General features: G+C 36.0%; 1 long non-coding RNA gene across 1 annotated transcript in view; it reads right to left on the reverse strand.

Moving 5' to 3' along the window:
* LOC141553710 (uncharacterized) overlaps nucleotides 1–27,222 on the reverse strand; it is a 106,879-nt gene that overhangs the window by 1,096 nt on the left and 78,561 nt on the right. Inside the window, exon 2 of the long non-coding RNA XR_012485596.1 lies at nucleotides 1,874–1,975. This is a non-coding gene — a long non-coding RNA (uncharacterized LOC141553710). The remainder of the gene's footprint in view (nucleotides 1–1,873; nucleotides 1,976–27,222) is intronic.

Raw genomic sequence — 27,222 nt, forward strand, 5'->3', positions numbered from 1 at the left:
TATTGATTGATAACAATGAAATAAAAAGTAATCCTGATGAAATGAAATGAATACTGGATATTGGGATTAGAATTTGAGGCCTATTGTTCTCTTACTAACTGTGTGGCTTTAAATCAGTCATTTGACCTCATGGAATCTCATTTTCTTTCTGAAATGGGAATAATAGTACCTGTCCTGCTTACCTCATAGAGTTGTCCATATAATCATGGATTTAGAGCTTAAATAAACTTAGAGATCACTGAGTCTAGAGGTTTTCAAACTTTTCAAGCCTCAGGCCTCTTGACTATGCAAACTTTCTTGTAGTTCCCATTCAAGAAGATAGAGACTTGTAACCTCACTAGTATTTTAAACTCTTAGGTAAGGAGATTCCCTCTGACTATGCCAGTAAACACCATTTCTGAAAATTATAATTTTAGAGTTGTCCTTAGCAATGAGAAGCTAAGGGGAAGTTAAAATGTGCCCTTTTCTTGGCTCTGAAACTAGTTCTTTATCGATTATACCACATTGCTTCTCAATCCTTATTCAACAGGAGAGTTCGCCGTTCACATGCATGTAAAAATAAATTAATTTTTCATAAGGAAGCATTTATTTGGTAAATAATCACATTTTTTAGTATCACAAAATTGTTCAATTGCATCAGGAATACAATCAACTAATTTAGTGAGAACCTTGGTTCTGTTTTTTGATCATATAATGGTTTTATTTTGGATATAGTCTGAAATGGATATGCACATATATAGCATTCAAACTTTCTTACTTTGGATTTAACTAAGAACATATCTAAGAATCTTGATTCACATAAGTTTTGGTTTTAGTCAGTATAAGTTATTCTTTCAGTTGTCTCTTTTTAATTTAAAAAATTTCTTTTTCTGGTTACACATGTACAATGATTTTTTGAAATATGTATTTCTTTATGAATCATGTTGGGAGAAAAAAAATCAGAACAAAAGAGAAAAACCACAAGAGAAAACAAAAAGAGAAAAAAGAAAAAGAAAAGTGAACATAGCATGTGTTGATTTACATTCAATCTGCACAGTTCTCTTTCTGGATGTAGATGGAATTTTCTATTCAAAGTTTATTGGAATTGTCTTGGATCACTGAACTGCTGAAGAGAATCAAGTCTTTCATAGTTGATCATTGCACATTCTTGCTGTTACTGTGTATGATGTATTCCTGGATCTGCTGGCTTCCCTTAGCATCAGTTTGTGTAAATCTTTCCAGGCCTTTCCAAAATCAACTTGTTCATCATTTTAAAAAATAGAATAACAATATCCTATTATTTTCATATGCTATAATTTATTCAATCATTTACCAATTGCTAGGCACCTATTCATTTTCCAATTTTTTGCCACCACAAAAAGAGCTGTTACAAACATTTTTGCACATATGGGTCCTTTTCCCTCTAGTATGATTTCCTTGTGATACAGACTGAATCAAAGGGGTATGCACAATTTGATAGCCCATGGGGCATAGTTCCAAGTTGCTCTCTAGAATGGTTGGGTTATTTCACAATTCTACCAATGATGCATTGGTGTCCCAGTTTTCCCATATCCTCTCCAACATTTATAATTATTTTTCCCTGTAATTTTAGCCAATATGACAAATATGGGGTGTTATACCTCAGAGGTGTTTTAATTTGTATTTTTTTCATATGACTATAGATGGTTCTAATTTATTTCATCATCTGAAAATTGCTTTGACTATTTCACATTTGGGAATCAGTTGCTCTTTTAACATTTTTCAGATGCACTATAATTAATACTCTCTCTTATCCACCCAACCCTCACCTCCTTCTCACACATTCTTTTTTTATTAACATTATTGGGAATATTTCAGTAGGATAAAATGGTAATTTACCAAATATTTTTCTTACCTCCTTGACAATTTTCTTGTACCTCAGAGAGCCCATGTATTTACTTCCATGAAGGGAACTTCCAATCTGGTTCAAGCCTTTTGTATAATATCTGAGCTAGGTCTTGAAAAAAGAGACAGAACTTAAGAGAGTTAACCATGCTCAAATGGATCTATCATTTCTTTCAATTGAATAATTCCTCATAGCTCTACATTACTACTGGGAAAGTCATAGCTTTGACTATATGGACCTTTGTGGAGGTGGTATCTCTGCTATTTTGTATGCTGTCCAGATTTGCTTATCTTTCCTTGCAAGGAGTAAGCATATTTTAATTTCATGGTTGCAGTTGCCATCCTCAGTGATTTATGAGCTCAAGAATATAAAATCTGACATTGCTTCCATTTCTTCTCCCTTTATTTTCCAGGAAGTGATGAGACCAGTTGCCAGAATTTCAGTTACTGGTTTTTTTTTTTTTTTTCCATTAAGCTTCAAGCCAAGTTTTCACACTCTCCTTTCACCCTCATCAAGACACTTCTTAATTCTCCCCTTTTTCATAAGGAAAGCACTTTGTAAATCCAAAGTTAGTAGAAGCAATAATAGTCTTATCTGGTCAAAATTTGGCTATTTTTTAAGTGGAATAGTGTGAAACAAGGTTGGAAAGAAGAGTAACAACTATATTGTAAAAGGTCTTAATTGTTAAAGTCACTGTATAGTTTTTCCTTATAGAAAGAGATCCCCTGAGTTGTGAGGTAGTCATGACATTATTTAGAAATAAACAAACCAATTTGACTAATGTATTTTTTGTGTTTTAAAAGTTTTTGGTTTTTTCTGAGGCAATTGGGGTTAAATAACTTGCCCTAGACCACACAGTTAGGAAGTGTAAAGTATCTGAGACCAGATTTGAATTCAGGTCCTCTTGATTTCACTGCAGTGCTCTATCCACTGCACCACCTAGCTGCCTCCTTTTTTGGTATCTTAAATGAACTGGGATGCTTTCACAATTGAAAAAAAATTTATAACTGTTCTGATTTTTTTTTTTCTCAGAGGCTCTTATTGTTTCCTAATTTGGGCTGAGACAGGAAGCTGAACAACCAATGTGCTACTGTACATTATTTTCTCAATATTTCTGATGAATTGAAACTAAGAAGTACAGAAGATCTCAGGAGAGTCTGTTGGAAAAGTTTCACACCTTGTTTTCAGAAAAAGGAGAATTGGGATGAGGAGGAGGGACTGGGAAGAGAAGGAGAGACTGGGAAGAGAAGGTCAGGGGGGGGCTGGGTCAGTGTTCATCAACAGCTATACTGTATCACCTCCCATCTGCCAAATTTGCAGTTGATTGAATTGATTTGGAAGATTTCTATCTCTGAAGGCAAAACAATGCAATGGAACCCAAAGCTACCAGAGGACTATGGCCCATCACAGAGCGCTGGCTGTTTTACATCAAGTTAAAGGGTAAGAGAAAGGAAATAGCTCTTTGCTTCCTATTGAAGGACCACATGGAAGTCAGCTCTGGTGGATAAAAAAGTCAAAGTGACACAGCATAATGTCATTAGACATGTCCTTTAGAAAGTTGAGAGAAACTTCAGACATAACAAATGTGGGAGTCCTCCTTTTTATCCTCTTTAGCCCCATACATTGGAATGCAATTTGCAGACACAATTAGTGGCAGAATGTGATACATACGCGTCCCCTCCCCACTTCTCTCCTAAGCAACCTCCTCCTGCTTTCCACACCTGCTGCCCCCAATTCCCACAGCTTTCTTTCCCTCCCTTTGCCTCCCACGCCTTTGATCTAATCACATTTCCACCAAAATAAAGACCTTATGGTTGATGGGTTTTGTTTCCCTGTAAGATAGGAATTATATTGGAGTTTAAATAAATCTATAATGATTTAACTGTTTGGAGAAAAGGGGGTGAGATGGAATTTCCTGAGATGTGAAGAAACCTAATTTAAAGACTTTAGAGATCATTTAGTACACTCTCCACATTTTATAGAGGAAGCCTCTGCTTGAATATGAATGAAGTAGGAGTACCCAGGTTCAAATATTCACTCTGCCAATACTACTGGTGACATTTTAAAAAAGTATCTTGACAATCTTGAAGCTTGATTTTCCTCATCTGTAAAATTAGGGTGTCAGACAAGATAACTTCTAAGGTCTCTTCCAATCTAGATGCTATAGTCCTGTGACTCTAAGGCCCAGAAAAGATCTGCGATTTGTCCATTGTCACACAGGTAATAGAACTAGAATTCAAGCCCAGGAATTCATTCCATTACATTTTCAAGCCAGTTACCTAATTTGGATATCTCACCATTAAGACTCTTATTTATCTTATAAATGTAAAAGATCAAATGCCAGGATCCAAGGGCATATGGAATAGAGAATCAAGAATAGCAGTCCAAGGGAATAAAAGAGCCATATATTTAAATATATGACTGTGTATATGTATGTGAATGTATACATACATGTATGTATACATATGTGTATATATAATATATGCATGTAGATGTGTGTATGATCAGCTCCACTTTGAAATGCTTATAAAAATTAGTGATCACTTTTGCTTTAGATCCATTTTAAAGACATTTTATCTTTGTAATTTTTCATTTTATTTGTTTTACCTCTTAGTCACCTTAAAAGCAAAATGGTGTTTGCTTATTATTTGGGGAAGGAGTAGAAGAGGAGAGAGTAAAATTGATCAATTCCATGATGGATTTGGAAGAAGACTTAATTTGTAGGAATGATAGTGTGTTATAATGGAATTGATACTAGACTTTACCCTGAAAATGTGGATCTCAGTGTCATTCTAATACTTATTAACAGCATGACTATGGGCAAATCACTTGTCATCCTTGAGGCTGAATTTCATTATCTTTAAGATGATACAAATAATAATGTTTGTAATTATCTATCTCACAAGTTTAAGGCAAAAACTTTTAAAACATAAATTGTTAAAGAAATGTAAGATTTCATTATTTAGAAGAAAAATAGACCAGCCAGGTTAGTCAATCTTTAGGTGGGGTGGGGGTGGGGAGGAAGGAATTGTGTCTAGGCAGTTACACTTGAAGAAGATAGTAGGTAGAATTCTGGACTTGAAGTCAGGAAAATCTATACAGTACTCTCTATACATTTTACTTGAAGTGTAATCATAGTTAAGTCCCTTAACCTGTGATCCTCAGGAGTTAATATAAGTGGTCTCTGAGGTCCTTTCACCTCAAACACTGATCAGCTACATAATCTTAAAGCAAGTTACTTAGCTCTATTTGCCTCAGTTTAGGGTAGCTAGGTGTCACAATAGATAGAATGTCAGGCCTTAGAGTCAGAAAGATTCATCTTTCTGAGTTCAAATCTAGTCTCAGATACTTACTAGCTATGTGAATCTGGGCAAGTCATTTCCCTCAATTCCTCATCCATAAAATGAACTGGAAAAAGAAATGGCAAACCACTATGGTATCTTTGCCAAAAAAGGGGTCACAAAGAATCACATTCAACTAAACAACAACATTAAACATTTCATTCTGGAACTGAGACTAAGAGATTAAAAGAACTGTAGTTTCTTTCCTAAACAATCACACAATGAAAGGAATTATTCATGCATTTAAGAGAATATGCAAATAATAAGAAATTATCCAAAAAACAAGAGAATGAGGATCTGATGAGACCCAAGAAGCATAGAAGAAGGAAGGAAGGTTGGAAGAAAAAAAGAAAAGAAGAAAGGAAAAGAAAAGAAAGGAAAAAGAAAAGAGGTAGCAAAGCCGTAAAACAGTATAGAGATCAATGCTGTAAAAAATTGGAGAATGTAGGCACTCTTTTTGACTCGTGAATTATAATGTCATTTGTTAGTAAGTTTATGTTCTAGGTTAGAAATTGTCCCTTTCCAATTATCCATCTTCTACAGTCATATCTTCCAAGACGGAGGAAGACATGGCCAACACCTCACAGAGAATTCTATCTTCTTCCTTCTCTTCTTTAGTGACCCCAGAATGTGGATTACTGGGATTGTGGAGATGTTTTGGTCATGTCAATTGTGGTTTTTTCAGGGGATTCAGATTTAAAGTGTCCTGATTTCCTTCAACTACAACACTACTTTTAATCTCCCTTCCACTTTCTCCTAGCTTTCACTACTGAGATTCCTGGCTCCTTTCCTAGGGAATCTACCTTCTGCTAGTCAAGGGTTTTCCCCCATCTCTCTTGGGAGATCAGGCTTTCTCTGAACCTTCTTTGCTCCCTACCATTTGAGTGAGAAGGTGATACACACTCTCCACAGTCATTAAATCCAGATCTTTGGCCAAAGGGTACACCTTAACAGCCTGGCACTGTTAGTCTGCCAGGTCTCTCACTTTTAAATAACATAGCAGTGAATGAGTGACCCTGCTAAAGCTGTAGGGCATGGTATTTTTTCTGGAAGCATTCCTAGTTAAATATGAATCTTGTTTAGAAATACTCATACAGGGTTCATCTCAATTCTGGAAGGAGGCCTTACATTTGAGCTAATTCTCCTGACAAGTGGCTTGTTAGAAATTGCAGGTGCTCTTGAGTAAGGGGAAGGAAGAAGAGGAAAAGAATATCTCAGAACTATTATATGCTTGTTCAAATCATGGTTTGGAAATGGGGTGATCTATACCTTCAGCATTATAGGGGAAAGAATCCTATTCTGAAGTCAGAGCAATTAAATTTGAAAATTAAACTATTTACTACTCAAGTTACACTTTGGGCAAGGGACTCAATCTCATAGAGTTAATTTTTCTCACATGTGAGATGAAAAAGAGGTCTAGAACAATTGTTTTTAATCTCTTCTGTGCCATGATCCTCATTTAAAAACATATAATAAAATATGTAGGTTTATAAAAGAAAATAATTATACTGAAATAATAATGTAATTTTCCCCTCTCTGAGATCTGTGTTGCCCTGAAATACTCTGTGGATCCTAGGTTACAAAATTCCCTTCCAGCTTTAAATTTTATGTTAAAAAAAAAAAAAAAAAAAAAAAGAATGATTTTTCAGGATTTTTTTTTTCTTTCAATCAAACTGGCTAATATTAGTCATATTTTCTCTGTAGTTCTGTTTGCTTAGTTACTACTGTTTAGTCATTTTAGTGTTGTCCTACTCTGTTCAGTGAAATCCAACTCTGTGACTCCATTTGGGATTTCCTTGTCAGAGATATTAGAGTGGTTTGCCATTTCCTTCTCCAGCTCATTTTACAGATAAGGAAATTGGGGCAAATAGAGTCAAATGACTTGCCCAGGTTCACATAGCTAGTAAGTGTCTGAGTCCATCCATATTTGAACTCAGGAAGATAAGTCTGCCTGACTTCAGACTCCATACTCTATTCATTGCACCATTTAGCTGTCTCTACTAAAGCACAGGTTTGACCAAAGCACTCCTCTGATCAAGAAGCTGGGGGAGGGGAATGATATTACCTGCCTTCTCCTTCCTTCTCCTCCTCTTCCTCTCTTTCCCCCTTTTTCTTTCTCCCCATCTCCTTCTTCCTTTTTATCCCTCAGTTCTGCCTCTTCCCCCCCTTTCCTCCTCTTCTTCCTCCTCCTCTTAACATATGCTCTGCACTAATGCATCTAATACATCATCAATAGTCTTTCCTGAGCACAATCATTATCAATCAAGTTTTCAAACACATTTAATCACATTTCTAAATGGAAACAGCATTTGATGGAAAGAATACCAATTAACACCAACCAATTCTTGGCACTTGTTGACAGGTATAGGACTCAGCTTACAACTAAATCAAGAAGCTGCAATGGCTCCACATTGCCTTTAGGTTCAAATTAAAATTCCACAACTTTGGATGTTAAGACTTTCCATAAGATCTTAACCTTAACATAAGACCTATCTTTTCAGATTTATTTCACATTACTTTTCCTCACAGACTATGCTTATTCTACCCATTTGGCTGATCTGATGTTCTTTGTAGATAACATTCAATATCTAAATTTTGTCTTTTCCCATAAAACCCTCCACGTTTGGAATGTTCTCTCCTGGCCAACACCTCAGCACTTCAAATACCTTTCAGAATCAGCTTGCATGCCACTTTATAACTGAGATTTTTCCTTATTCTTCCCCTTCCCCAATAATGGTTAGTACTCTCTCCTCCACATACCAACTAAATTATTTTGTAATTACTCAGATATTCAAATGGATCTGTAATCTAATTGATTTAGAAGTTCCCACCAACAATGCAGTTCACAATTTATCTGGGACTGCCTTTCCTATGCAGCTCTTTTCAAAAGAAGATCCATCCAATGTGCTACAGGACTTCTTTGGGAGGGTGTCTGGTGACTACCATAGCTGGTTACCTGTTGGTTTGCCTTGAAACCAGTTCATCTTCTCTTCCAGTTATAAAGACAGACTGGGAGGCCAGAGAGTACTCTCTATGCCATCATACAATTAGATCTACTTTTCTTTAATTGGTTGTGCATTGTAGTTGCCTCATACCTTTCTCTCTGCCATTTTGCACAACACTCATGTTTAATTCCTCACTCTTCTATATTCCATATGACAAGGTAGTAACATCTTCAGGTAAGATAGTCAAGCAAGGCATAAACCAAGATTATTCTATATTTTACTTTTTATATTCTCATTGTATAGCTCCAGTAGAATGCAAGCTCTCTGAGAGTAGGGAGCCTTTGGCACCATATTATCTTCCAAAGAAAAAGAAAGGGTGGATTCCTGTTTTGTTCATCTTTGTATTAACCTCTCCCACCTTTTTTTTTTTTTTTTTTTTTTTTTTTTTTTAAGGACAGTGCCTGGTAATACAGCAAATTTTTAAAAATATTCTTGTTTAATTCAGTTGGATTGAACTGAATTAAAATAATTAAAAGGCAGCTCCTTAAAAAAATATTGTCCACAAGTCCCAAGTATGGAGAAAGGACGAGGCAATTTGAGGTGAAGTGAATTCTAGGCTAGGACCCAAGAACAACAAGGCTTTCCTGCCTAGGAATATTGAAGTATTGGGAAGAAGGGAAAATATTCTTTTACTTTCTCCTTCCAAGAGGGAAGCTTCGTTGCTAACTTCTCTAGGGAATGTTCAGTGATAATTAGTAACTAATATTTTCTGGACCTAGTACCAATTTAAAGATCCTTGACTCAGGAGCTTTGCTAAAAATCCATAAAAGGGAATAATTACTATTATTATAACTAACTTATTATTACATTACATAGCTTTTTAAGGATTGTAAGATGCTTTACAAATATTTGACCCTCACAACAACTCAGAGAGGGAGGTGCTATTTTATCTTAGAAAACTGAAGTAGGCAGAGTTTAAGTGACTTGCTCAGGATCACATAACTGGTAAGTGTCTGAGGATGGATTTGAACTTATCTTCCTGACTCCCAAGTTCAAACTCAATCCATTGCATTACCAAAGTGCATATGGAAGTTATTCATGTAAGCCATAAGCAAAGAATAGCAGTGTGATAGAGAGGAAGGGAACTGATTATAGTCAGAGAATTCTTGACTTCCACCTATAGGACTTTTGACTTTGGATAAGCCATTCCCTCACTCTCTGGAATTCAATTTAGTTAACTATGAAATTAATGTATCCTTCAATTATCCTTTAAGAGATCTTTACTGCATCCTTCCAGTCAACACAGCCCATTCACCAAATATTGATTAAGATCCAACTATTTTGAATTATATCACTCTGTGAAACACACTGTTTTAGAGATGCCTTTGGAACCGTTCCAATGCTCTTGGTACATTGTTACTTTTAAATAAAGAGGAAAGAGTATATTCTTGTCTTTATATTATCCTATCCAAGAATAAAGAGATGGCATTCAAAGGGATTTCTGACACTAAGCGAGAGAATTCCTTAGATCAAATGAATTGGACCAAGCAGATGACCATAGCATATTTTTTTAAAGCTGACATAATATGCTGAAATACATTGAAAGGACCACCTGAAATGTTAATAGTCCCCTCCTCCTCCTTAGAGATAGGTCTTCAAGAAGGTAGGAAATAAGTACTTACTAAATATCTACCATGTTCCACTTACTGTGCTTAAATACTTTACAAATATTATCTCATTTAATTCTCCCAACAACTCTGAGAGGCAGGTACCATCATTCTCCTCATTTTGCAATTTTGGAAATTGAGGCAGATAATGATTAAGGCTTTACCCAAGGTGACACAATTAATGTGAGGCTAGGTATTAGAAGACCACTTGTGGAATGTTCTGTAGTAGAGATTCTCTTTATTTCTCTATTTATTTGGATTAGAAGGTTCCTTGTATCAAATCTCAAATTCTGCTATTTTATGCTTATTTGATAACTATTATATTCTAATTTGCTCTCAAAATGTTTCCTAGGAGAAACAAGAACAGGTTTGGCTGTCACAGAATATGGAAATCTGGTCACGCATTTATTGATCAAACTACTTCCAATTTCTCCAATTGGTATTAATTTGCAGATTTTAAAAGGGAACTTATTGAGATGCTAGACTAGTAGGGCAAAAGTTTGCCAGAGTGCCACCAGGAAAGAACTCTCTTGCTGTCTGTCTTTCAAATAAATAATTTTACTTTAATGTGGCCTACTAGCCTTCTCCCTTTCTATAGAATAACTACAAAGTCTTTACCTGCTGAGAACACTCAATATCAGGCTTTTCTTTGGCAGGAAAAAAATTTTCTCTCTACACAATGAATATCAATCACTTAATCCAAAAGCATCTTATTATTATTATTATAGCTTTTTATTTACAAAACATATATAATTTTTCAACATTGATCCTTATAGAACCTGTTCCAAATTTTCCCCTCCTTCCCCCCACCCCCTCCCCTAGATGGTAGGCAGTCTAATACATGTTAAACATGTTAAATATATGTTAAATCCAATATATGTATATATATATATATATATATAGTTATCTTGCTGCACAAGAAAATCAGATCTAGAAAGAAAAAACAAAAATGCAAGCAAACAATAACAGAAAGAGTGAAAAAAACAAAAACAGAATAGAGTGGTCCACACTCATTTCTCATAGTCCTCTCTCTGGGTGTAGATGAGTCTCTTCACGACTGAACAATTGGAAATTGGTTTGAATGATCTCATTGTTGAAGAGAGCTGTTCATCAGAATTGATCATCATATAGTCTTCTAGTTGCCATGTATAATGATCTGTTTCTCTCATTTCACTTAGTATCAGTTCATGTAAGTCTCTTCAAGACTCTCTGAGATCATCCTGCTGGTCATTTCTTACAGAACAATAATATTCCATAACATTCATATACAATAATATATTCAGCCATCCTCCAATTGATGAGCATCCATTCAGTTTCCAATTTCTAGCTATTACAAAAAGGGCTGCCACAAACATCAAAAGCATCTATTAAGTGATTACTACATGTTAGGCATTGTGCTAAAGGCTGAAGATTACCTCCCTCCCCCCCACCAAAAAAAAAAAAAGATTTAAAAAAATTCTCTGATTTCAAGGAATTCCCATGGGGGATATAATATGTAAATAACTAGATACTTCTGATACATATACAATACAAATGGAAGGTAGTTTTAGAAAAGAAGGCATATCTGGGTGGAGTAGGAAATGCCTCTTGAAGAAGATGGTATTTAAGCTGAGATTTCAAGGAAGCCTGGGAGACAACCATCAAAAAGACATGGACTCAAAAAACAGCATGTGGACCAGTGTAACTCAATTATGTGAAAAGGAATAAAGAGTATATAGAAAGGACTCAGGTTATAAAGAGCTTTTAAAGGAAAAGAGAAGAACTTATATTCTGGAGACTATAGGGAGTCCCTGAAGCTCTAAACCTGTGGTACTTTATATGATGTAAATTCCACAGGCAACAAATATACACTCCAAAAAAATGGAACTTTACTCATAACAACAATCAACATCAATGTATGTGCATATATGTGTATATACATATACTATATACATGTACACACATGCATGCATATATCATTTTAAAGTTGTTTTAAATATTTTATTTTTCAATTATATGTAAAGACCATTTTCAACATTCATTTTTAATAAGATTTTTTTGAGTTCCAAATTTTTCTTCCTTCCTCCCCACTCTCCTTCCCACTCCCCTCCCCCAAGATGGCATTCTGATTTATATTATGTGCAGTCATAGAAGCTTATTTCTACATTAGTCATGTTGTGAAAGAAGCAGAACAAAAAGAAAAAAAAAAACACAAAGAAAGTGAAAATAGTAGTCTTCAATCTGCATTCAGACTCCATCACTTCTTTCTCTGAATGTGAATGCCATTTTCCATTATGAGACTTTTAGAATTGTCTTGGATCACTGTATTGTTGAGAAAAGCTAAATCTATCATAGTTGATCATCACACAATGTTGCTTTTGCTATTATCACTTTAGTTTGCAAAGTCCTTTACATATAAAATCTCATTTGAAACTCCTTACAACCCTGTTAAGTAATTACCATATAACTTTTATTTTACAGATGGAGGCACTGAGGCTCCAGAGTGGTTATGCCTGCTTATTGTCACAGAGCCACAGGCAAGCCCTCGTGACCCAAAATTCAGTGCTCCTTCCTTGTACCCATGATGATAACAAGGCATCAGAAAGTAGAGTGCTGCATGTTTAATATATATTGGATCACTTACCAACTGGGGTAGGTGGAAGAGAAAGGGAGGAGAAAAAATCAGGACACAGGATTTTATAGGGATGAATGTCAAAAATTATTCATGTATATATTTTGAAAGTAAAAGGCTATAATTTAAAAAAATAGAAAGTAGAGTGCTAGAGACAGTAGATACAAACTTCATTACCACCCCTCAATCACACCATATCATTACCCCAACCTCAATTTTTAGAAGATAGTCTAGAACCCCTAGAAGTCCCCTTATCATTCCAGGGAGACTGGAGAGATACAGCATTGGAACAAAGTTTAGTCAATCCATTTGAGTAGGCACTCAGTGAGAGAAATCAGATTCCATTGGGGAGCAACTCTGTAACTCTATGAAGAAACTAGTTACAAATGAGTCTCTGTGGCTAAAGTAGTTATTAAGTTGCAAACAAGCAATATACCTTCAAGGCAAGAAAATCTTATCACCCTTCTTCAGACTGTAAGAACTGCTCAAACTGGCTCGTTCAGGAAGGGAATGAAGGATCCCTCTCAAGAAAGGTCTGAGGAAAACTGTAGTGTAGACATTGCTGGATGGTTCACTACATTGAACTAGCTGAGACCTCATGGTAGATCAATTGATAATGGTCACACCCTCAAAGGACAGTGAAACCCAAGGTAGTCACTGATGTCAAAAAAGAATCTTATTCCAAGCAGAGAATACTGACTATATAGAGCACAGTTTCTATTGACTTCAATGGCTACTGACTTTTTTTTTTTTTTCAGTTAAGCTTTCTTTAGGGGATTTTCCTCAAACCCAATTGTTATCTATTTCATGTCTTCAACAGAGCCAGGCTGAAGATTTTCAGTTTTCCATTCTACCCTGAGGGAGTGCTAACCTTCTACCACTGAAACTAGGACTTCTGAAATGGCTATGTGCTGATAGTATGTGGGGAGGGGAGGGAGTCAAAAGAATTAAACAGGCATTAAATTATAATTCACTGGAGTTATAGGAAATTATATCCTTTTGTGTCTAGGTGCAAAGAATGATTTACCATTGCATTTTCTGTTAGTGGTTCATAACATGTTATGTCTTCATTAAATCCATTTGTTACTAGATTTGTGTGTCTTTGAAAAATGTCTAATAATATTAATAATAATTGCCAATAATCATTAATAACTAAAATCAATTCTATCAATTTTGACTAGTGGTACAGAAACATATTAAATAGGCACTCGAGTTGTGAGGTAGACAATTATAGTTAAAGAATATCACAGCTAAAAAAAACCTTTTTGACAAAATTATAGTGGGCCTGGATGTTAATATTCCATTGCTCTAAATATCTAGGATTGGTGTGAAGGAAGGAGGAAAGGGTAGGGAAGGGAAAGAGTTTTATATATATATGTGTGTATATATGTGTTATATTATATGTGTGTATATATATATATATATATATGTTGCTGAATCTTAAATGCAAAGGTCAAGATTAATTTCTAGAGGTCATATGAGCAGTACAATGTACTGAAAACAAATGCTGGACTTAGAGTAAAAAGATATATGTGACAAAATCCTACTTTTTACACTTCTTAATTGTGTTATTATTGACAAGCCACAGTGAATCTTCTAGCCACTGTTTCCTCATCTGTAACATAAGGATAATAATATTTGCATTCCCTACCTATTGTAGGGAATCAAATGAGGTAAATATTTGTAAACATTTTATAAAATTTAAAGTGGCATATAATTGTTAGCTGTTATTTTGAAGGACATCTTGTTTCTGTATAACCCATAATTCAACGTTGGTTTTCTCCCAGTGTCTTTCTCTTCCTTCAGGAGACCTGAAAAAAGTCTGGAACTACATGTCTTCTCTCTCAAAGTTGGAAGTTAGAAGACCAGGATCTCTATTCTCCCTAACTCTCCCTTCTTGAAGGCTCTGAGATTGAGTAATCAATTTCCACAAATGAAGAGAGTCTTATGCAAATGGACTTTAAGTCAAGGATAAAATCTGTATGTTGTTCATTGTTCAGTCATTTCAGTCATGTCCAATTCTTCATGATCCCATTTGGAGTTTTCTTGACAAAGAGTGGTTTGGAATGGTTTGCCATTTCCTTCTCCAGTTTATTTTACAGATGAGAAAACAGAGGCAGACAGAGTTAAGTGGCCTGCCCAGCATCCCAAAGTTTATATATGTCTGAGCCCAGATTTGAACTCAGGTATTCCTGACTTTATGTCTCCCCCATACATCCACTGTGCAATCTAGCTATGTCATATATGTATATTGTCCACTGCAAGGTCCAAATCACTAAGGAAGTTTGCTAATGCAATCAGTGTGGCCTAATAGAAAGAATACTGACTTTGGACTTCAAAGACGTGGGTTCAGATTCTGTCAGGGTGACTTAGAATTCTCCACAAATTTAAAATGTGGGAGCTTGTCCATATTATCTCTAAGGTTACCTCTAGATCTAGATCTGTGGTTCCAGTGCTCATGGTTCTGCTCACATTTTCTTTTCTCCTACCCTTCTTATCTACCTTTTCCTGTTTCTTATCTTAATAAAAACATTATTAAAGATTGATTCATTAGGTGAAAAACTTTAGATCTAATCTTGAGCTTTTCCAACACTTTGGTATAACTTTTTCCAAAACCTTATTATCAGTGTTGAAGAATTCACTAAAAGATCTTAAGTAATCACTTGATTACAAGCCAGGTTATCAGGGGCAAAGCCTTGTACCTGACTATTAAAATGGAAAATGAGAATATGGGAGTTATTGATTTATGACAGTGCCAGGGGATAGGAGATAGAGGGAAACAATCCATTTTTTTTCCTCCGGATTTATTTCCTATGTCCCTAAAATAAAATAAAAAGACAAAAAAAATGAAATGACAAAAGAGTTCCACATCTGATATACATATACATATAGATCAATCAGAAATATATTATGAGCATCATTGATAGCCGATTGATGTTTACAGGTTCTATAAGAAATATAAGGAAAAATAAATTAACATAATGAATCAATTACTTTGCTTGCCTATAAGGAAGCCCCAAGAGCAGGACATTACAATGCTTGAAGATGGAAGCTGAGATTTGATGTCCGTTCTCATTTTGCTCAAATTGTCTAAAATGGTCCATATGTTTGCCATAATAATGTACCATCCTACCAGACCTATTCTACATGCCCGCTCTTTTTGGCTCACCTTAACTCAGCTTGACATCATTTTTTGGCCCCTAGAAATTTAGCCACTCCTGACCCTTAATGCTCTCCTTGTGTGTTATATCTGGGACATAAATATTGAATTGCATCTTTTCATCTTTTAATTTCATTCCTAAAATACAAACATGTGTTTGTGTGGTCAGTTGCTAAATGAGAAAATAAATTAAGTCAATTTATTTAGAGGTAACTCGGTCTACTCTGTGGCCCCATGGGAATTTTTCCTAATGGATATTTTCACTATGAAACTGAGAAATTTGCCTGTGGAATTCTAGAGTTTTCCTTCCTTTCAGCCCTATTCATCCTACTTATTGCTGATTATGAGTGAATTTTAGTTGAAATGATTTGAATTCAATTAATATGCTAGTTGGCTGATGTTATAATAGATATCAATATGTGCCAAAAAATGACTAAAAGTAGAGATGAAAAAAAGCTTCTAGGCCATACCACTTATGGTAAAATTAAGCTCTCCAAAATGGGTATATGTGGTCTTATAGTTAACCACAAGGGAAATAATCTGTTCATTTTTCATATCCTCATATACTTCACAAGTTTAATGTACTGAACATGTAAGACTGTATATTTTATATTTTAAAAATACACAATTACATAAATTTATATTATCTGAAAAGTGAATTTTTGAGGTCCTAATTTAACCACAATTGTGTAGATATTTATTATCCTAGAATATTTGTCAAAACACCTACTATGTGCAAGATTCAAAGATAAGAGGAAAAAAGTCACTGTCCTCAAGGTATTTGTACTACATATCTAAGAATAAGGTAGAAATGTAAAGGGGCAAAGCTGAGATCAAAACAAAGGACCCTTAAGACAATCTGAGGGAGGAGGAAAAGATCGATTTCAGTTATAGAGAATTAATTATAAAAATCGGATGTCATATATACTGCCTGAGATTTTGTATACAGGAAAATAGGAGAAATGTATTGAGGTTTTTCTTCAAGGAAGGAAAAATGATATTAAAAATCAATTAGACAGATCTATATTACAGTAATATATCAGCCAAAAGGACAACACTGCAGAAATTAGTGATGTCCTTAAGATCTTCCATCTTCTTTGCATTGGACTTCCCTCTATACTGAAATGAATTCTCTCTTCACTTCCACTTCATTGACTCTTTCTCTTCTTTCAAGATCACATTCTACATGTAACCTTTCATGGTATTTTGAACTTCTAGTGCTCTGCTACCCAAATTAATTTGTTTTTTAATTATCTTGTATTTAATCTTTTTATGTTTGTTCTATTTATACATATATATGTTCTTGTTGTCTCTCCCATTAGAATATAAACTCTTTGAATGTAAGGATAGTTTCACTCCTTGCATTTGTATCTCTAGTTCAGAGCACACGATGTGTCTGACACATAGTAAGTACTTAAGCAATACTTGATTGATTAATTGATTTCTTAAAGGTCCAGAAAATGTTCCTGTTGAATTTCATTAAATAATGCAAATTGAACCATCGAAGCTCAGTTTCTATATAAATAGGCATGGAAATTAATCCTTTGTCATATTAAACTGACCTGACATCCTTTTAGGGCATTCTGACTTTTCCTGTCATTGGGACAGGCTAATTGCATAATTTTCAAGAATTGGTCAGCTAAGGACACTTCTGGAGCTCCACTGTGTGTCAAACACAAAAATAAGACAGTCATTCTTAGAGCAGTGTTTACAAATTTGTTTTGAATCTATAAACCAACTCCCAAATTTAGGAGCCAAAAGAATTTTTTATTTTATTTTATTTTTTTTAGCTTTCAAGGAAAATAACCAAAAGTAACAAAAATGTCAGTGTGTTGTCCCTCTTCTCTAAAAGTTTAACTTGATGTGGCAATGACCCTGATTCTAGAAGATTACACCAGTGGAAAACAAGCTCTGACAGATGCTGCCAAGCTGGCAAAACTTTGAGTATGGACCCACACAAGTTATTACTTATGTGTTTCATGTCTAAACACCAGCTTAACTAAATTTGGAGAATCTTTACTATAAAACACTGGCTGTAAGGTAATAAATTTTTCTGGCCATGGCAATTCATGAAGATTGTTTCGTAAAGCCTGGAGGATTTGTGATATAAGATGATATAAAGTACCAAAACTAATGAAATAAAGCATCTTTTTAAATATACCTTCCTCCAGGCCATTGATTACCAATCTCAAGTGAAGACCCAAATTCAGGTCACTGATGGTTTGGAGAAACATCTCAGATTTTTAAGAAAGACTCAAGGAGATTGCTGGACAGCTTGCTTCTACATCAGTATGAAGGCATGATGGTCTTTAGTTTATCTTCTTATTCCCTCTTCATTCATGTAGTCTCAGGAATTAGAATATAATATAAAAAATAAGTGCAATTGTAGCTTATTGCCATAGTTTTAAGTGACATAATCTGCTACTATTGACTTTTTTTTTTTCAGTTTATTATTAGAATGTAAATTCCTTGAAAAAAAAACTGATTTCATTTTTATTCCCCTTGTGGTGCTTAGCACAGTTAGTAAATATTTAATTGTCTAAATTGAAAGTAAAATATACTTATTAAGGAAAGGTTATCAAGAAAAGAAAAAGCTTCAGAGCCTTGGCTTCTAGTGAATTGCATTGTTTTGGTCAGGAATAGGATAGGTCTGATGGGACTGAATTTGTGATTATTAAGGGTAAAGCAAACTCCAAACCAGATAAGTTCCCCTAACAATTAAGATTGGCCTTTGGCTGAAACTTATTTGTTGTTGTGTTGTCATTTTTGGTCATATCTAACTTCATGACCCATTTGTGATTTTCTTGGCAAAGATACTGGAGTGCTTTGCCATTTCCTTCTCCAGATAATTTTATAGATGAGGAAACTGAGACAGAGTTTTCTGAGTTAAGTGATTTACCCAGAGTCACACAGCTAATAAATTTTGAAGTCAGGTCTTCCTAATTCTGGGGCCAGTGATCTATCACTTTACCAAGTAGGCTTCAATTTGTAATACTAGAGAATTGATTAGAGCACCTGGAGATTAAATAACTTTCCTCTATACATAGAGAAAGGCTAAATGATTTGCCTATGTACATTATATATGTGCTTTCCTATGGTCACTCATCCAGTATATATCAGAAGCCAGATTTTAACCCTGGTTTTCCTGACTTTAAGGTCAGCTTCCTATCAAATACAGTAAAGAGTTTAAAAGCCCATCTGTTTTTAACCCATTTCCCCTAACCAAGGCAGAGAAGTCTACAAGAAGCAGACCATCTCAAGAGGGATAGCAGGAGAATTAAGTTTACAGGAATGTAGCCAGGACCCACATCTGTTGGCAATGAGGCACCTGAGGAAAAGTCCTATGACCATCATCCAACAAACACAGCCTTCATTGTTGCCTTTATAGGAAGTGCTTGATCAGCTGAACCAAGTAACACTTCAGGGCATTGGAGTATGAAAAAATAAAGGAGGTGAAAGGGAATGGAGGTAGAAGAAAAGAAGATAGAAGAAAGAGATATAAAAATGCATATGCTGGTTACTTAGAGAATGCCACCAGTTCTATAAGTTGCCACTCAGTTCTATAATAACTAAGAAGCTCTAAAGTATCCATGCTATGAGTTGCTCATCTCCATTTTTAAATCACTGGGGTTTGTAATGAAAACACCTTCTAAGAATTTGCCTTTGAGAGCCATTATGATTGTCTGGATTAGACTGAATTATTTTTAACTTCAGATTTCTCAAGATTCTTGAAAGGTGAAATACCGACCCTGTCCCATGGCTACTACTACAGTTACATTTTGAATGTATTGCAAGAAATTAAATGGGAATTTTTTTTAGAGTTTTATAAGGGTCACAGTTGACACATAAAGGCCAGAAGACACAGAAAATGTTTAGAAACTTTAGAAAGTATACATAAAACATATGTGTAGTATTGTACAACATCAATCCAGATTTTACAATAAAATACTATAAACATCTCATAAAAGAAAAAGAAAAAAATTCAGATTTCTTCTCTGGTACAAAGGCAGAACCAAAAAATTGTATGCAGATTTTCCAGATTGTGGGGATACCATGCCCCTTACTACCACCACCACCCATGAACTCTTTCTTCTGCAATGTGAAAGGGATAACTGAATTTTGTTCCAAGCAGAGGCTAGATCTACCAATCAATACACACATACTTATTATGCACTACTATGTGCTAAGCACTATATCCATCAATTAAAGATGTTGTAGACTAGGATCTTACATTGGTTGAAAAAGTTGAACCCTTAAGATTTGTTCCAACTCTAAAATTCTATGATTCAATGATAAGAGCCAATAGTTTTATCCATGCCAGGCACAGCCCCACATAGACATGTCTTTCTAGGAGACTTGCTAAGTAGGTCAGTTGGACAGCAGATATCTCTGTTCTTTTTGGGAACTGTTTTCAGAAGGAAATTAGGGTGTTTTGGCCACTCACACTTATAGCCAACCAAAACACATATTTGCCTCGGCAACCCTATAGCAACTGTGTAACATAACAAAGCAGAGAAAAATCCTATGTCTCAAACACTCCCCCTCCGGTGAACAAGGAATTTTTAGAAGAGGAGTTTAAATGTCTATGCATTTAAAAAAAAAAAAAAAAAATCTCATATCTGTCGATACTGTATTGTCTTTTTAAATATTTCAAGTAAATTCCAGGTTGAGAAATTGTGTGTCCTTATTCTTGAGAAAAAGACCTCAAGAATAGGGTAGGACAGGGCACCTCAGGGATCTGGTGACTTATAAGGCTCAAGAGCTTTACTCTCTAAAACTGCATGAAAGGATTTATTCCCTAGTAAACCAGTGAAGTGCATCTACTGATCCTTATACAATGACAAGGCTGTTCCACAGCCCAGAAGCCAGGGCACTGTGCCCACCCTGCCAAGCCCTCCAGCGCTTCTATCACCAGCTCTGAGTTGATTGATGATCATCCTCTGAAAAACAGAGAAATCCCTCAGAGCCAGGGTGGAGAGCTTCCTTTCATTAGCACAGAAAGTTGTGACTGAGGGTTGCCAAGATTATTATTGTCATCTGTCACTGGGGGCTGGGGAAAGGGTCTTTCTTTTCCCCAGCCCCCAGGAGGTTTGCCTCTTCTCTGTGGTTTAGGTTTGGCTCACAGTGCAGAGTAGGCAGTTACTCCATAACTATATCGTGAAATTTGTTGGACTTTGTATCCTGGTTCTAGTACAGGCTTCTTATCTTGTTCTTTGTAACCAAGCCCCTCTGTCTTGTGCTCCTTTGTATTTATTGAGGCACTCTGTCTTGTCCCTTACCCTTATATCCTGCTCTGACTCCTTGCCCAGGACCTGGTTTTCTGCCAGAATATTTGCCCATGAAACCTAGATCCCCCTAGATCATACAAATTGACTTAAATCAGGAAGTGACTTTAGAGGTCATCTAGTCTGATCAGTGGTATACTGAAGCCAGCTCATACCAGTTCATAACTGCTGATTGTTAAAATTTCAATATGAGCCTTTACAACTCCAACACTAGTAAACACTAGAAATCAGGGTTTGAAGTGGTTGGTTAGTTGTTGTTTTTTCATTCTCTAAGAGGACCAAAATGATATCCCTAGCTTAGTCAAGTTACAGTGTGTCCTACTGTGGCTTATCAAATCAATATGAGCTCACAATGCTCTACCATATGTCAGACAGAAATAGTCCATGTGAACATTTGGGGTAGATTCTTTAAATTTGCACATGTTTCTTTTGAGCTACTTTGATTCTGCTTTGCTCATAGAGCACAGCATCATCTCTGATGAGAGTATGCCATGCTGGGCAGTCCTGTGCCAGTATCTCCCATGGCATGAAATCAATCCAAAGTTCTTGATGAGAGACCTTGAAAGAGTCCTTGTATGCTTTTTCTGTCCCTCATGTGAGCATTTGCTCTATGTGAGCTCTTCATAAAATAGTCTTTTTAGCAAGCCTATTTTTGGCTTAAGAACAATGTGGCCTGCCCAAAGGAGGTTGCACTCTCTGCAGTAGAGGTGGAATGCTTGGCAGCTTAATTTGAGAAAGGATCTAAGTGTCTTTTTTCCTGCCAGGTGATCCTCAGAATCTACCTGATGGAAGTGATTCAGTTTCCTGACATGGCACTGGTGTACTGTCCAGGCTTCATAGGTATACAACAATGAGGTCAGCACAAGGGATCTGTAGACTTTCAGTTTGGTGGTTAGTCTAATACCTCTTCTCTTCCATATTTTTCTTTGGAGCCACCAAACACTGAGCTAGCTCTGGCAATATATATGTCAGCCTCATTAACAATGTGTATATCTCTGGAAACTATATTGTCAAGATAAGTAAATTTATCCACATCATTCAAAACTCCTCCATTTGTTGTAACTGGTGGTTCCACATATGGATGGTGTGGTGCTGGCTGATAGAGCATCTGTGTTTTCTTGATGTTAATTATCAGGCCAAAATTAGCACAAGTAAGCAGAACATTGATCCATACTTTGTTGCATCTCAGCTTCAGACTGCATTGAATGCACAATCATCTGCAAACAAAAAAATTGTGTTCCAATATTCCTTTCACTTTAGTCTTGACTTATAGCCTTTTCAAGATTAAACTTGAATGGGGCAGCTAGTTCAGCCAGTCCTGAAATTGGGAGGACATGAGTTCAAATTTGACCTCAGACACTTAAGAATTCCTAACTGTGTGACCCTGGGCAAATCTTTTAACCCCATTGCCTCAGGGGAAAAAATTAGACTTGAAAAAGTGGTGTAAAAAATTAATAACTTTTGAATATATTGGGTCAAGGTGGTTTCTTTTTTCAATTAATATTCCAGTGATCCTGGCACTAAGTTCAGTTGCATCAACATTACTAAAATGCCATCAGTATCTTCTGGATTTAGATATCCTGGCCAAAAACCCTTGTTGTCTTAGCCCAGTTATACCTCTAAGGTCATTCCAGAAGATTAATGTATTATTTATTGTTGAATTCCTGATACTAACTGCCTGCTCTCCTGGATTTCCTCCTCTAATCTGTTGCTAGAATCTCCCATTGATTGCTTGTGTATCTCTATGGACATGAGGGGTCTTTGATTGTCAGTACTCCTCTGATAAGGCCTACCTTGAAGTTTACTGACCTCTGGGTTATAAATATATAGATTTACTGTTAAGCAAAGATCTTTAATTGGCATGCTCCATAATTCTGGGGTTGGAATAATAGTATCATCTCTTAAAAGCAATATATTGGGAGGAGGGGAAAAAGTGTAAGAAATGGTGACTAAGAGAACACTGAAACCTCTGAATGTGAACTTGAGAATAATTGTGGTCTACATGGTGGACAGTCTGATTCTTTCCTTAGAAGTCTGTTAGTTGTCTAAATTTGGTATTTGTCCAAATAAGCAAGTAATTGTGCATGCTATCTACCTTAAAAAGGAACAAAAATTAGCTTCAAGCAAGCTCCAGAATTATGTTTCTCTACAAAAATTTATAAATAAAATAAAATTAAAATCAATCAATAATAAATAAATAAAACTACTAAAATCAATAAATCAATCAATAATTAATGATAAAAAATAAAATAAATAGATTTTTAAGATGAATTTTAATGTATCATAACCCAGAAAATTTCTCTGTTGTTGGCACTGGCAGAGCCTCTTCAGCAGATAAACAAATTCCCTCTCTCAATCTTCCTTTCTTCATGTGAAGATACCAAAGATATTCCTCTCCCTTTCTCAAAAATATTACTCTCACTAGAAAAACTCAAAACACTTTTCTGTTACCACAATTGTCTGTAATCCACAGCCAGAGGAGAGGGTTGATTTGGAAAAATCTGTCACTATCTAAGCAGCCAGCTTTCTGATCTAGAAAGATTTTCCACTTTAGATAATTTGGGGAAGCTAGTCAAAGTTTAACTAAATGTGTGTGTGTGTGTGTGTGTGTGTATTTTTTAAAATTAATTGCATTCCCAGTAAATTCAATTTAATATGAATGTGCTGATATGTAGATTTTTATATTCTTATAAGCCTGGTGAGAAGAGAGAAGTAGATGTCACTAATTATGCATCTCCTATCTCATGGAGATTATGAAATATTTATCTCCCAGTGATTATTAAATTTGTGTTTCCTGAATAGTCTATGCTCTGGATTTTAAACAGATATATTTCTTGGGAGGAGGGGCTTTTTTTGTTCCAGAGAGACTCACTAAGAAGAGAACAAATTATATTGGGCTCAGAATGCCATGGTGATTAGTCCTGTCTTTGTACATATGTACCTAGAGTTTTAATTTGTTTTCCAAGAACTACATTAATGTATTTAGGCTGCATCAGCAGAGTATCAATTATAGAGATTATTATCTATGTTCCTAAACACACTTTCAGTGAAGCAGCTTCCTCTGAACCTTCATCTTTGCCCTCAAGAGGCTTTCAAATATAGGAAAAAACAACAATTAGAGAACACAATCATTTCTTCCCTCGATTTCACTGCCTACCCTTCAAATCCTAGTTCAAATTTCACCTTCTGCTGAGGTTTCTGAGGAAATATAGTGTTTAGGACAGTGACCCTTACTCAAATTAAAATCAGAGATCAGAGACTCTCAAGGTAAAAAGCAAAAAAAAAAAAAAAAAAAAAAAAAAAAAAAAAAAAAAAAGAAAAGGATCTATTACAATCTTGTGCTAAAGGGCAACTCCCAACAGATAAAGTATCAGTAGAGGAATGCAAAGCACAAACTGAAAAACACAAGATTTTTAGACCCTAAATACTGAAGTCCCCCACTTTTCTCCCATTGTCTGGGGGAGTCCAGGCTTACACTCTAAACATGGAAATCTATCTCAGAAACAAAAGAATACCAGTAAATAAACTTTTAATTCAAATCTCCCCAGAGAACTGCTATACAAACAGATATTCTTGAATGAGAGAATTCTATTACCTGAATGCCCAAAGTCATCATGCCTTAAGTGATGAGGGGAAACAGGAGGGGAACTGTTTATCCAAGACAATGGAACACCAGCAGTTTTTTAGCTATCCATCAACTTGTTATTGCAAAGTTTCAAGTCACAATTAGGGCATAGTTGCCTATGAAAGGTCTTCACTCAGTTTATTCCATTCAGGAGAAAGAGGAAGAATTCCTCTGAATACTTGTGGACTCTCATAGCACACATGAATAAAAGTTGGAAGGTGAGATGGAGGCACTTTATTCTTTCTCTCCATTCATTTTGGAAGGGTCAGAAACAGAAGGTAGGAAAGTGCTTGTATAATTGTAGTAGTCCTAGTACCAGTAGGGAAAAAATTCCATTTCCCAGAATTCTGTAGACTAAGGGTGCATGGCAGAAAGCAAAAAATGGAGGTGATTGAAAAGGAGAGACCCAAAAGGAATTAGGAAAAAGAAAATCACAGGATCATGAATTTGAAGGCGGAAGGAAATTTCAAAATCATTTAGTCCAAATCTCTCATTTTATAATTGAGAAAAAAGAAAGATTAAATAACTTATCTAAGGTCAGAAGACAACAATAATGGGAGAAGCCATGGCAGTAGCCATGTTTGAAAGATGAAGGGCCAGTGAACCAAGACTGAGTTGAAAGATTATGCTGCAGGGAGATAAGTCAGTAGCAAAATTAAATAAAGAAATAAATAATCCAAACCAAAACCAGGTGATGAAAGAGGCAGGTAGCAGACCAAGCAGTGACAAAAGCCAGGTGTTGGGATGAATTCAGTTGATAATGAACTACTCAGCCTACTGGGACTTCTTTCAGATTTGCCTAATTGTTGTTGAGAATTTTTAGGAATTAAGAATTGTGAAGTCCGAGTTAGCTCCCTGTTGACCTCAGGATCAGCCAGAGTCAGGATCAGCAAAAGTCCTTGGTCTTTAGGGGGAGAAGTAAAGGAGATGGGCGAAACTCCACGAGGGCTTGCCACCAACCTCCCTTCTCCTTATTCTCCTCCAAAGTGACTCTGGCTTGTTTTACTCCACCCCCTAATCCCTCTTATAATTATCTGTATATACCAAAAGATGGAGCCAGCACAGAATAGTGAGAAGGGCCATTTTCCCAATCATATGCTAATTGAGTATTGTCCAATAGGTAATTAGCCTTAAGTGCTCAGTTGTCTGATTCTAGTGCACCTATTCAGAATTTCAGCCCTTTACAAAGAATGAATCTGATAAAATAGCACTCCTATCTTTGTTCCCAGCTTCTGGACTTCCAAATCGTACTGTTTCATCCTGGAACTTCTCTCAGAGACTGGGGCCTCCTTGCCCTGGAACATCCATCACTCCTGCATCCTCTCTCAACCTAGAAGATTCTTTTGTAAAGTTTGACCCCTTCTCCATTAACAATTCATTTTGAGTAGGGGCTCAGATTGGCCTTCCTTTCTCTTCTATCTCTGTTCCTGACTTGTGAATTTGATATCACAGAGTAAGTCTGCTTCCCTCTATTCTCAGCTCTACTCCCTTTCCCCCAAATTATTTTCCTGGGGGGAGGGACTTTTTTGTTTGTAACACATTGCCTGTTTCTTCTGTTTCTTACTATCCTGAAAGATTGTTCCATGTTTAAATGGTGATTGGAAGACTTGAGTTGTTTCCAGAAATGCAATCACCCTTAGGGAAGAGCTAAAAATGCACCAGATTATTATTTTACTAAAGAGAGAATCTCACAAGAGGGTACAAACTATATGGAGTACTGATTATAGGGAAGCCTACAAGTTATATTTGTTATCTAGAGCTTTGATAATGAGATGGTTTACATAGGTATGGGAGGAGTGAAAGATGGGGAAAGCAGATTGTTGAGGATATTTACTGTTGAAGTACAAGCTACTTTGACATTTGGGAGGTCAAATCTATTTGTTCTGTGGGGAAAACAAGGTGATGCATTGGATAGAGTCCTTGGCCTAGAGTCAGGAAGTTTGTTACATTTTATTGTTAAGTTGTTTTTCAATCGTGTCCAATTTTTGGTGTTTTTTGGTTGATAAATAGGAGTGATTTGCCATTTCCTTCCCCACTCACTTTACAGATGGGAAAACCAAGGCAAACAAGATTTTAGTCCCTTGCCCAGAGTTACAAAGCTAGTAAATGTCTGTAGCTGGTTTTAAACATGGGAATCTGAGTCTTACTGACTTCAAGACCTATCCTCTCTATTGTGCCACCTAGCTGCCTCACAGATGATCAGTTTTCCTTTGAGATTTTGATGTTTGGGATGAACTACTAGGACTAATATGGGAAGAATTAGTTGACTGAGATCTGCTGTGTGGATCACTCATCTCTTTATTTTGGTCCTATAAAAGTTATTTTGGAGTCAGACCCTTTAGCCTTTTGTCTATTTTTAGATTCAGAAAGGAACAGAAGTAAGCACAGCACAAATCAGAGACACAAAAGTGATCTGGATAAGTGGTTCCTAAAGACAGAGGGCAGTTTAAAATGATCAGAGCTCCCCTAACCCCAGAGACTACATGATCATTCTCCTTTTAGCCATTCTCCTCTATCATCCTCAGTTATTCATACTGAAGCTTCAGTCTACCCTTGGAATTGTCATATATTGGGAATACCATCCACCCCTGAAAACTCTCCCTCTAGTGGGATGGCTCCTCCTAAAAACTCCATTGAGGAAGCTGCCCAGGTAAATCACATCTTGTCCTTCTCCCAATTTCCTCTACCATGCTCCTTCCAGATACAGTTGTCTCTCCCCACTTT

Source organism: Sminthopsis crassicaudata, chromosome 2 (assembly GCF_048593235.1).
Source record: "Sminthopsis crassicaudata isolate SCR6 chromosome 2, ASM4859323v1, whole genome shotgun sequence".
NCBI lineage: Eukaryota > Metazoa > Chordata > Mammalia > Dasyuromorphia > Dasyuridae > Sminthopsis > Sminthopsis crassicaudata.